We start from the raw sequence: 9,357 nt of genomic DNA on the forward strand, positions 1-9,357 counted from the left end.
ACACACACACACACACACACACACACACACACACACACACACACATATGGGTTCCTGCCACCCTGGCAAATTCTCTGCAGGGCTAAGCATATAACTACCCAATCGCTGCTCCCCCTCTTGGTCCTTCCACAATTCCTCTCCAAACTCCCTCCCCCTCTTCTCTGAGAGGGTGGAGGGCCCCCCTGGCTATCTGTTATCCTGGCAAATCAAGTTTCTGCAGTGGGTTAGGCATATTCTCTCTCACTGGAGTCAGACAGGACAGCCCAGCTAGGAGAACAGCGTTTGGGACAGCCTCAGGGGCTGGACCTTAATCAGAGAAATTAATGTCTACATCAGATTCAGTCATCATGGTCTTACCTCATTAAAGGTTGTATGGTTAATGGATTTGGTTTTGGCTCAGTGGCAGAACAGTTACTAGCCATTTTGAAGCTCTGTGTACAGTTACCAGTACAGAAAGAGAGAGAGAGAGAGAGAGAGAGAGAGAGAGAGAGAGAGAGAGAGATATTATGTTTGTGGGTGTGTGTTCCTTTGTATGAATTATATGAATTTTCAGCCTTTTAAAAAGAAGATGAGCTTTCTGAAAGTCAGTCTATTGATCATCTATTGAACGTTATGTGCTTTATAAGTCAAAGAGCCATGTACAAAATCTAGCAAAGCCAGACTAGAGATGCAAGTGACAGAACCCAACTTGATTAGTTGCATAGAGACATGACAGATGGAACATTTTAAGATGTATGAACTATTTTACTTAGGATAACTGTTTGTTGAAAAGAAATGAATTGAATTCCCTAGGTGATGTGACCAGCCTCCTGAAAGGGTCCATTCATTTCCAGTTGATACGTTTTGTGATATTTTACAAATATATCACCTTTTCATCTGTCTTACCTTCCATAGAATGAAAATGTAATGTCAATTTACCCTAACATGCCGAGCCCAAAGTTCATGAATTAGGTATAGTTCTATGTATAAGAAAACATTATCTACATTGCTCTACACATGTAGTGGATGTATAAATGTATGTTTGAATTTGACAGTGACATACTCATTTGTGAAGAGCACACTGACATTTTCAGGCAATCTGCCTTAGCAATTGCAGGTCAGAGAGAGATGGTCAATTCAGGAACCCATGACCAATTTGATTTCATCTAAGATACATCTCTCTGATTCATTCTGTCTTATTTATAGTTTTCTTTTTGTATGTTTCCTTTGTATTTTTTGCATATTCCTATACTTTTAAAACTAATCCCCTTGTAAGTATTAACAGTTCAAAACCAACAATTCAGGAACAGGAATACAGATGGGATGAATGGCAACAAAAATCTACTCTTACAATTAAAATACAATGTGGTATATAAGTTCTTACTGCCCCTAGGGTAGTTTTTATATATTGTCAAAATAAACCAACACTATCAGGTTAGTACTGTGACTGATGATTGTTTAACAATGGAATATGACAGTGAAGGTTAAAATATCCAGAAAAAAATAGAAAAGCTAAAAATCTGAGATTAAATGTAACACAAAACTGTTTAGGAAATTCATTACCACATTGTAGGCAGATTTAGAATTAATTTAGTGTTCTTTCTTCATCTATTATTTACTAATAATTAGTTAATGTTCATAAAAGGAGTATTGGCCTTTTTATGGAGATATTAGGAAAAATTCAATAAAAGGGGGCAACGTCCCTTTGTTATCATTAACTGGAGAAGTGGCCCAACCTAAGGCACTGTATTCAGAGTTTATTTAGAAGACAACTATGGACACACAGGAGTCTTGTCCAGAACTAAACCAGGCTTGCCAAGGCTTTCAGATTCCGAACTTGCTTGTATCTGTTTTTGTAGACCTTGTTGGGGGAACAAACGATGCTCATTCTGCCTTCTTTTCCCCACAAAGCAGGAGACTGGCCATGGCATCTCTGGTTTTATCTAAAGTCTTCAAATGGCTTCTAAACACTATGAAGATTATTTAAACTCCCCCTACACTATGAGTAATGACAGACATAAGAAACAGAGGGGTAATTGGTTGACACTTAACCTTGTAAGCAAGTATATGCTCAGCAAGTAATTACCACGAAGTTCAGTTTCATGTTCAACAGACTTTCCTAGTCTGCTCTTCTGTTAGCTGAGAGAATTTCCTCGAGTAAAAATGTTAGTAGAGGGAAGAACGCTCAGGTACAAGTAGAAAAAAATACTCTGTTATATCCAGATTAAGTATATATAACCAAGTAGAAAAGAAATAAAAGCAGGATACTTTAAATCATTTGTTTCCTTTTGCCTTATACAAGGAAATGACCCATAGAAGCCTTGACATATACCATCATCAATAAAATTTAAGCATAATCTGAGTAAGATAATTCATCAACTTGACCATGTACAAACCTTACATGAGTACACAGTATCATTTCTATAGCTCAGAATTATAAGGAAAAACTAGTGTTGAGTAGAAAAGTTTATCATTTAAATGGTAAAGAAAACTTGATATATTATATTTATTTAATCAATATGGTCATATAAATATTGGCATAGGTTTAGAAAGAAGACTGCCTAGCCAAATGGCTTCCTGCAACTGGAATTTGAACTCCTAAGTGATTCTAAAGGTCCAACATTTTATGACCAGTGAATAGTACTTCTCTCCAGGAAGAGTAGGTATGTGACTGTAGTCAGCATGTCTGCTCTCGATACTCTCTAGGATGAGGTGTAACACTTTCAGTGTGTACGTGATAGAGGAGTACAAATACTTCTGTGCGTAATGCTCACAGAAGGCAGTGACAGCACACGATTCTTCGGATTTTGTGTAGAGTAGGTTTGAATCATATTTTATTATTTCCTAGCTCCAACCCCCCTGAAAAAATCATGCTATGTAATTTACTCAAACTCTATTTTTTTTTTTTTTCTGCTTCCATGCTCACCAGTCCATTCTCACAATTCCTCTGCAACTGACTGGAAAATCCAAAGCCAGAGTCTCTGATGAGAGAAAAGTCTCCTTCTATTAGCAGTAACTTGAAGTCTGAAAGGGTTAATGGGCTTCTTGAAGTGGTCAATTTATCCAGAGAGGGAACCCTGTGACCCTGGTGAGGACCTGGAATTGGTCATTTCTTAGGAGGAATGTAATTTAGAAGTCCTCCTTCTTATTCTTCCAGCTGCTTACTTATCGATGATATTGACTTTGGGTTTTAAAAAGTCTTGCTTTGGAAAATTGTTCTGAGCAGCTCTTAACCACTCACGTCATGTATTCTTATTTTATATCACCTTTCATCTGGGATATTATTAAGTCAAATCCTCGGTAACCATTCTCCACAATCCAATTTATTTTTACCCAAGATCCATTGAATTCAACTCAATGCCTTCTCATAAAAGGTTAACCCAATATTTCATGCTGTTATACTTTATGTTTGTGTTATGGGAAAGAAAAGTAAGCATGATAAGGAGCCAATAAATTACATTCAGAATGTTTATTTCCAAAAGTTACATTACTGTGCCAGCATAGATAAATGTAATCATTTATCACAATATGGATTGTGGATGTAAAAGGTAAAATAAATACAGTCATATTTCTTGTATGAGTCCTACTTTGTTTGTGTTAAATGTTGGCCAGAATACCTTTGAATACCTTGTTCTTTTATTTATTGAATTGGATTACCACATGGTACTGTAGTGATTCAGGTCTGAAAAGGCAAGCAACAGTATTGTATTTATAGTGAGAAATTATCTTTAATTTTTCTTGTAAAATAAGGTTCTTGAATTTTCTCAAGTTGACATCTGTAAATCAGCTCTTTGGGCAATTTTTTTTTTTATTTCAAGGAATATTCATTTAGAAGGAGAGCTTTAGTGTGAATGTCCTATTTGAAAGGCACAGACAACTAGCCTGGTAGAATGAAGAAACATCTTGTCTGCCATTTGGAAGAGTTACTATAAATACTTTTATCACAGTTGTGAAAGTATGACAAGCTCCAAAGTTGTTCACTAGAGTGAATATGCTGTACAGTTAAATGCATTGAATGCATCATTTTTAATTTTTAATAACCACTTTATCAAAACATAATTTCCGTAGCATACTACTGGCCATATTAAAGGAAAACATTCAGCTTTTTAAATGTATCCATAGTTATTTTAGTGATGCAGAGTCGAACTGCATCACGCCACAAAGAGAACACATCCTTTGGTTGTTACAGTCTACTTTTCCAAAGCATCATAGTTGGGTCTTGTTATTCACCCATCCTGACCTTGTACACTTCACAGTGGCCTCTAGAATTCCCTGAGTATAATTTACTATGAACTGTGGTTCATTCTTGTTTTTGCTGTTAGTGTGTTGTTGATATTTTTTTTAGTACTACTTGGGAATCCAACCCAGCGCTTCTCTTCTCTCCATGTTATACTGGCAGATAGCATCATGGTAGAAATATGCGAAGGGAGAAAGCATAAGGTGAGACAGGGACCCAGAACTTTGGGAGAGGGTGGTTTTGACCCCCTACCCTGATCCAGACACTATTCCTTAAATGCCCAATCACTTCTTTAACATTACTACACTGAAGTCTAAGATTCTAACATGTATACATTTGGAGACACCCTCAGCCACATCATAACCATAGTACATAACATATAGCATGCATGTATGGTGTGTATATATATATATATAATTGAAAATAAAATTTTAATATAACAATAGTTTCATATACTAATCTTGTTTTGTCACGAGGATGGGGATGCTTTTGTTTAGTACCTAAATAGATGATTTAGGAAAATCTATTTTCCCTACATCATCTGACATCCCTACATCATGTCTGTACATCTGACATCTTTATATGGTACAGCACTGACATCTTTATGTGGTATAGAACTGGACATGGGCAGGGGTATTTTGTGATTTGGGCCGCATTTCTGGTTTGTTTGTTTCTTTGCTTTTAGATAACTTCCATTAAAATGTTCTTTGAGGTTTATAGATGTGTGTAATGCCTTAGGTTTACTCTCAAAGGCGCTCTCTCTTATCTCCTTCCCAGTATTGTTCCCCAAGGCCCAGCTCCATACAAGTCCTTTCTTAGACACACACCTTTTGGTTTGCCCTGTTTTATGAAACACAGCGTCTTCGGTGTGACCTGGGGTTTGTACAGTAGTTTCACCCGAGCTCTCATACTCGTCCCTTTACACCTCTCTCTCTCTGAATCTTTGTTCATGTGTTGCTAGCACACTCAGTGCCTGCTTTGTATAGCGCCCTGAAGGATCAGTCGCCCTGTGATATGCTTCAGTTGATTTTGGACCCATTGATAAAGGTTGCTTTTGAGATGAATCTTTGAGGGCTTTACTTAAGCTTGTTTTACCTGCTCCTCTTCTTCTCTCTGGTGAACTCTCTGCCATGTCACTTATACATATATATTTATTTTTCCCAAGGAAGACTTCAGCCTCTTGTAAACTGTTTGCTGTCAAAGTCTTAATATCTCATAAGAAGACTCCTGGGATTGAAGCTCTCCCACACAGGGGACCAAGTAAATTCAAATCATGTGAGGAGGGTTACATTCACACCACTGTGTCTTCTTTTGGGAAAATCTCTGTGCCAGAGCTCCAGAGCTTGGGATAATGACAGTGACTACTTTTCCAAAAGTGACATGCTGACTTGGTGAGCGGGACACTGGGTGTGGGCAGCCATCCTTGGGTTGGTCAGTACATTGAATCTGATGAGCAGTGCTCAGCACACTATGGTCGCAATGGTCTCTGGTGTAACCGTTTGTTGTTGCTGTGTCACTGCCATCACAGTGGAGCCTCTAATCAGCCAGTGAAGGCTGCCCTGGGTATAAGAAACTCTTGGCCACTAAGCTAGGTTTTCTTGAGTTCACTCTACATAATTGGGGGTGGGGCTCTGAGACATTCTGACAGAATGTTCTTCCCTGACAGGCACTTGGGATGCCACTGTCTTCAATTGGAAATTGAGCAGAGGAAGCCTTACTTTCTGGGTTACGCTTTCCTAGGGGTGGGTTACTGGGGCATGGACCTGGAACCGATTAGGCAGTAGTGGCTGGTATTTCAGACCCCATGGATCTTCAGTGTTCTTTATGAATTGCAGCTAAGTGTCTTCAACTGATGTTCCTCCTCCTCCTCCTCCTCCTCCTTCCCCTCTTCCTCCTCCTCCTTCCCCTCTTCCTCCTCCTCCCCCTCCTCTTCTTCATCCTCTTAAGACAAGTTCCTGATAAATTAAAGGTTGTTCTCACCAGCTGTTTGGAGTTGGTCTATATGAGTCCTAAAGTGATCTCCTAGTGTTTACCTTTCACAGTATAGTCAAGAGATTACATTATTTTTTTGTTTTTTAAATTTTGGGAGAGTTGATATTAATTTTTAATTGCATTCACTATCTCTCTTTGTGTTCTCTCTCTCTCTCTCTCTCTCTCTCTCTCTCTCTCTCTCTCTGTGAGTGTGTGTGTGTATGTGTGTGTGTGTGTGTGTGTGTGTGTGTGTGTGTGTGTGTTTACACTGTGCCAGGGTGCATGGATAGAATCAGAGTACAGCACAGAGTTGTTTTTCACTCTGCCATTGGGTCCTAGGGGTTGACCTCAGGTTTTCAGGGTTCCTACCCAATATAAAATTTTAAATAAGTTATTCAGATGACATTTAGTATTTTATTTTTTTTAATATGGTAAAAAGTTTCTACATTAGATATAGAAAGACTTTATATGTGGAAAAATTTGAATTGAAATCCTACAAGAGGACTGAATCACATCAGAATGTCTCAGTCCCCCTTACATAAGTAAATATGGTACTTATTCAACTTTAATTTGTTTGTTCATCCAAAATAAGGATGTAGCAGTAGATGTTTGTTATATAAATTATACAATGTATGCAAAAAGGTTTTAAACTCTAAAATCTTCAGGTATTACCAGTTTATATCAAATGCTGCATGAAATGTATCATTTTCTGATTTCATCCTATGTACTAAATACAAAATTAATCTTAGGCAATGTTTGCATTTTTTATGTCATAGATATTCTTACAAATCAGTTATCACCCAGGAGATGGTAACTTTAGGTAGGCATAAGGAACTGGGTAGTGCAAAAGAGAAAGGGCAGTGCTTCCACCTATTTAGTATGTAAGAATTTGTCTATTCAGTTGTCTTGGTATGATGGAGAGTTTTATAGAATTCCAATAAGGATTCATTTTAATGTGTGGAAAAGATGAGATTGGTAGGCTAATTTTGAAGGAATTATAAAATCTAGGCTTTTAGAAAGATCTTGGATTTCTCAGGTGCACTAGGTCCTGATTGTAAGAACCCCTGTCAGATTTGTTTCCAGTCATGGCATGCATAAACCATGTAGGGGAATTCCAGTTGCAGATAACCTCAGGAGTTCATATTTACTCCACATTATTTTGGGAGTGTGTGTTCTAAGTTTATGTAACATATTATGCCATGCATTCCATTTATGTCTTAATGTGTGTTCTTCTAGTCTAGGTAAAAAAAAAAAAATTGTAGTAGTTCATTGAGAGTTAAATTGTCAACAGGCGCACACGCGCGCGCGCACACACACACACACACACACACACACACACCCTTTTGAATCACTTCTTTTGCAGATATAAACATGGGCTGTCTCCTTGACATTGTATATAAGACACTCAAAGACCAAACAGAAAATCCCTGATACTCCATCCTCCAATGCTGTCAGTTTATGAGGGAAGAAAGCATCCTTATATAAGCAGGGTAGGTTGGGGTTATCTGACCTGGTAGAGGTATTTGCGAGCTCTATAACAAAACGGCAGATCTAATTATGAAAGAAAATCTAGAGAACTTTGACACATGTGTTCTTTTGGATGACTGAGGTAAAGGGTGATTTCTAGTTCTGTCTCAGTTGAGAACATTTTATTAATATCTGAATTAAAATCTTTAAACAGTATGAAAATTTAATTTCTTACAAATTCAAAAGAAATTACCTCCCATTTTGATAAAGACTGAAAATGTCTGTGTCTTTTCTATTTTTTTTTCTGATTGGTTTTCTTTTTATATGTGTGTGCTGCACATGTGTATGTGGATATGTATGTTCATGTGTTCATTATACATGCAGAAGTGTGTGCATATATGGCACCCCAAAATTGATGCCAGGTATTTAAAACAAATTATTCTTCACTTTATTGAAGCAACATGCCCAGCTAAATCTGGCACTCACCAATTCTAGGTATTCTTACTAGCTAGCTTGCCCTGGGAATCCCAGTCTCACTTTCTGGAAGGCTGGATTTACCAGCAGTCACCAGCTCTGCCTGGCTTTATTCCTGCATCCTGGCAAGCTGGATGTGGATTCTTTTGCTTGCACAGCAAGTACTCTATTCATTGGCCAACAACATGGCTTTTTTTTTTTTTCTAAATCTTTTCTTTCTTTTCCTTGCTATTACATAATGCTTTTCACCAAGTCAGAACTGTTTAATATATTCACAGAAATGTTGACTGGGTTCAACTGAAACACTTGTCACTGGAGACTTTCCTCTTTGGCAAAAATAAGCTTTTTTTTTTCTTATTATTGGGCACATTGGATTATTATTTTTATTATGATTGTTTTTATTTTTCAGATTATACTATAATTAGACCATTTCCCCTTCTCCTTTCCCCTCCAAAGCCCTCCTGTATATACTTACTAGCTCTTTCAAATTCATAACTTCTTTTAATTATTTTTACATTTATATTTATTTATGTATTTATGGATTTTTATTAGATATTTTCTTTATTTACATTTTAAATGTTATCCTGAAAGTTCCCTGTACCCTCCCCTTGCCCTGCTCCCCTACCCACCCACTCCCACTTCTTGGCCCTGGCGTTCCCCTGTACTGGAGCACATTTATATACTTATATACATGTACATATATTCTTAACTATAGTCTTCCCAGTCTGTATAATGTTGGTTGTTTCTCTATGTTCAGGACTAACCTTTTAGTATTGTATAATCAATTGGTGTACTTTTCCCTGGGGAATACAATTTTTCCCACTCTCATCATTCCTCAGTTGTGTATAATTCTTTGTGTAGAAAAAAAGTGTAATGGTTTTTCCCTGCCCATTGTGGTATGTCTATTGTGCAGTACTTGTTCAGCTCATTCTCAGGCCATCGGGTTTGTGAGACGATGTAGGTACAGCTTTCATCACTACTCCTAGAAATGACCTCACATCCAACACAGGGCTACTTTGTCTTTGTCCTTCTAAAATGTCTACTTTACCTACAATGTTGCCTGCGCCTGAGTTGTTTTGTTGAAGTATCCATTGGGCAAGACATTTTTAGAATTATTAGAAGGGATATTAGAAGTTAATATATTCACATTTTATCTAGTATATGATCAATTTACAACAATGGCATTTTGTTTTTTTCTCCCTCTCCCTCTCCCTCTCCCTCTCCCTCTC

General features: G+C 37.5%; 1 protein-coding gene across 1 annotated transcript in view; it reads left to right on the plus strand.

Moving 5' to 3' along the window:
• Dpyd (dihydropyrimidine dehydrogenase) overlaps positions 1 to 9,357 on the plus strand; it is an 844,579-nt gene that overhangs the window by 29,155 nt on the left and 806,067 nt on the right. The window lies entirely within an intron of this gene.

This window comes from Mus pahari, chromosome 4, assembly GCF_900095145.1.
Source record: "Mus pahari chromosome 4, PAHARI_EIJ_v1.1, whole genome shotgun sequence".
NCBI classification, from domain to species: Eukaryota; Metazoa; Chordata; class Mammalia; order Rodentia; family Muridae; genus Mus; species Mus pahari.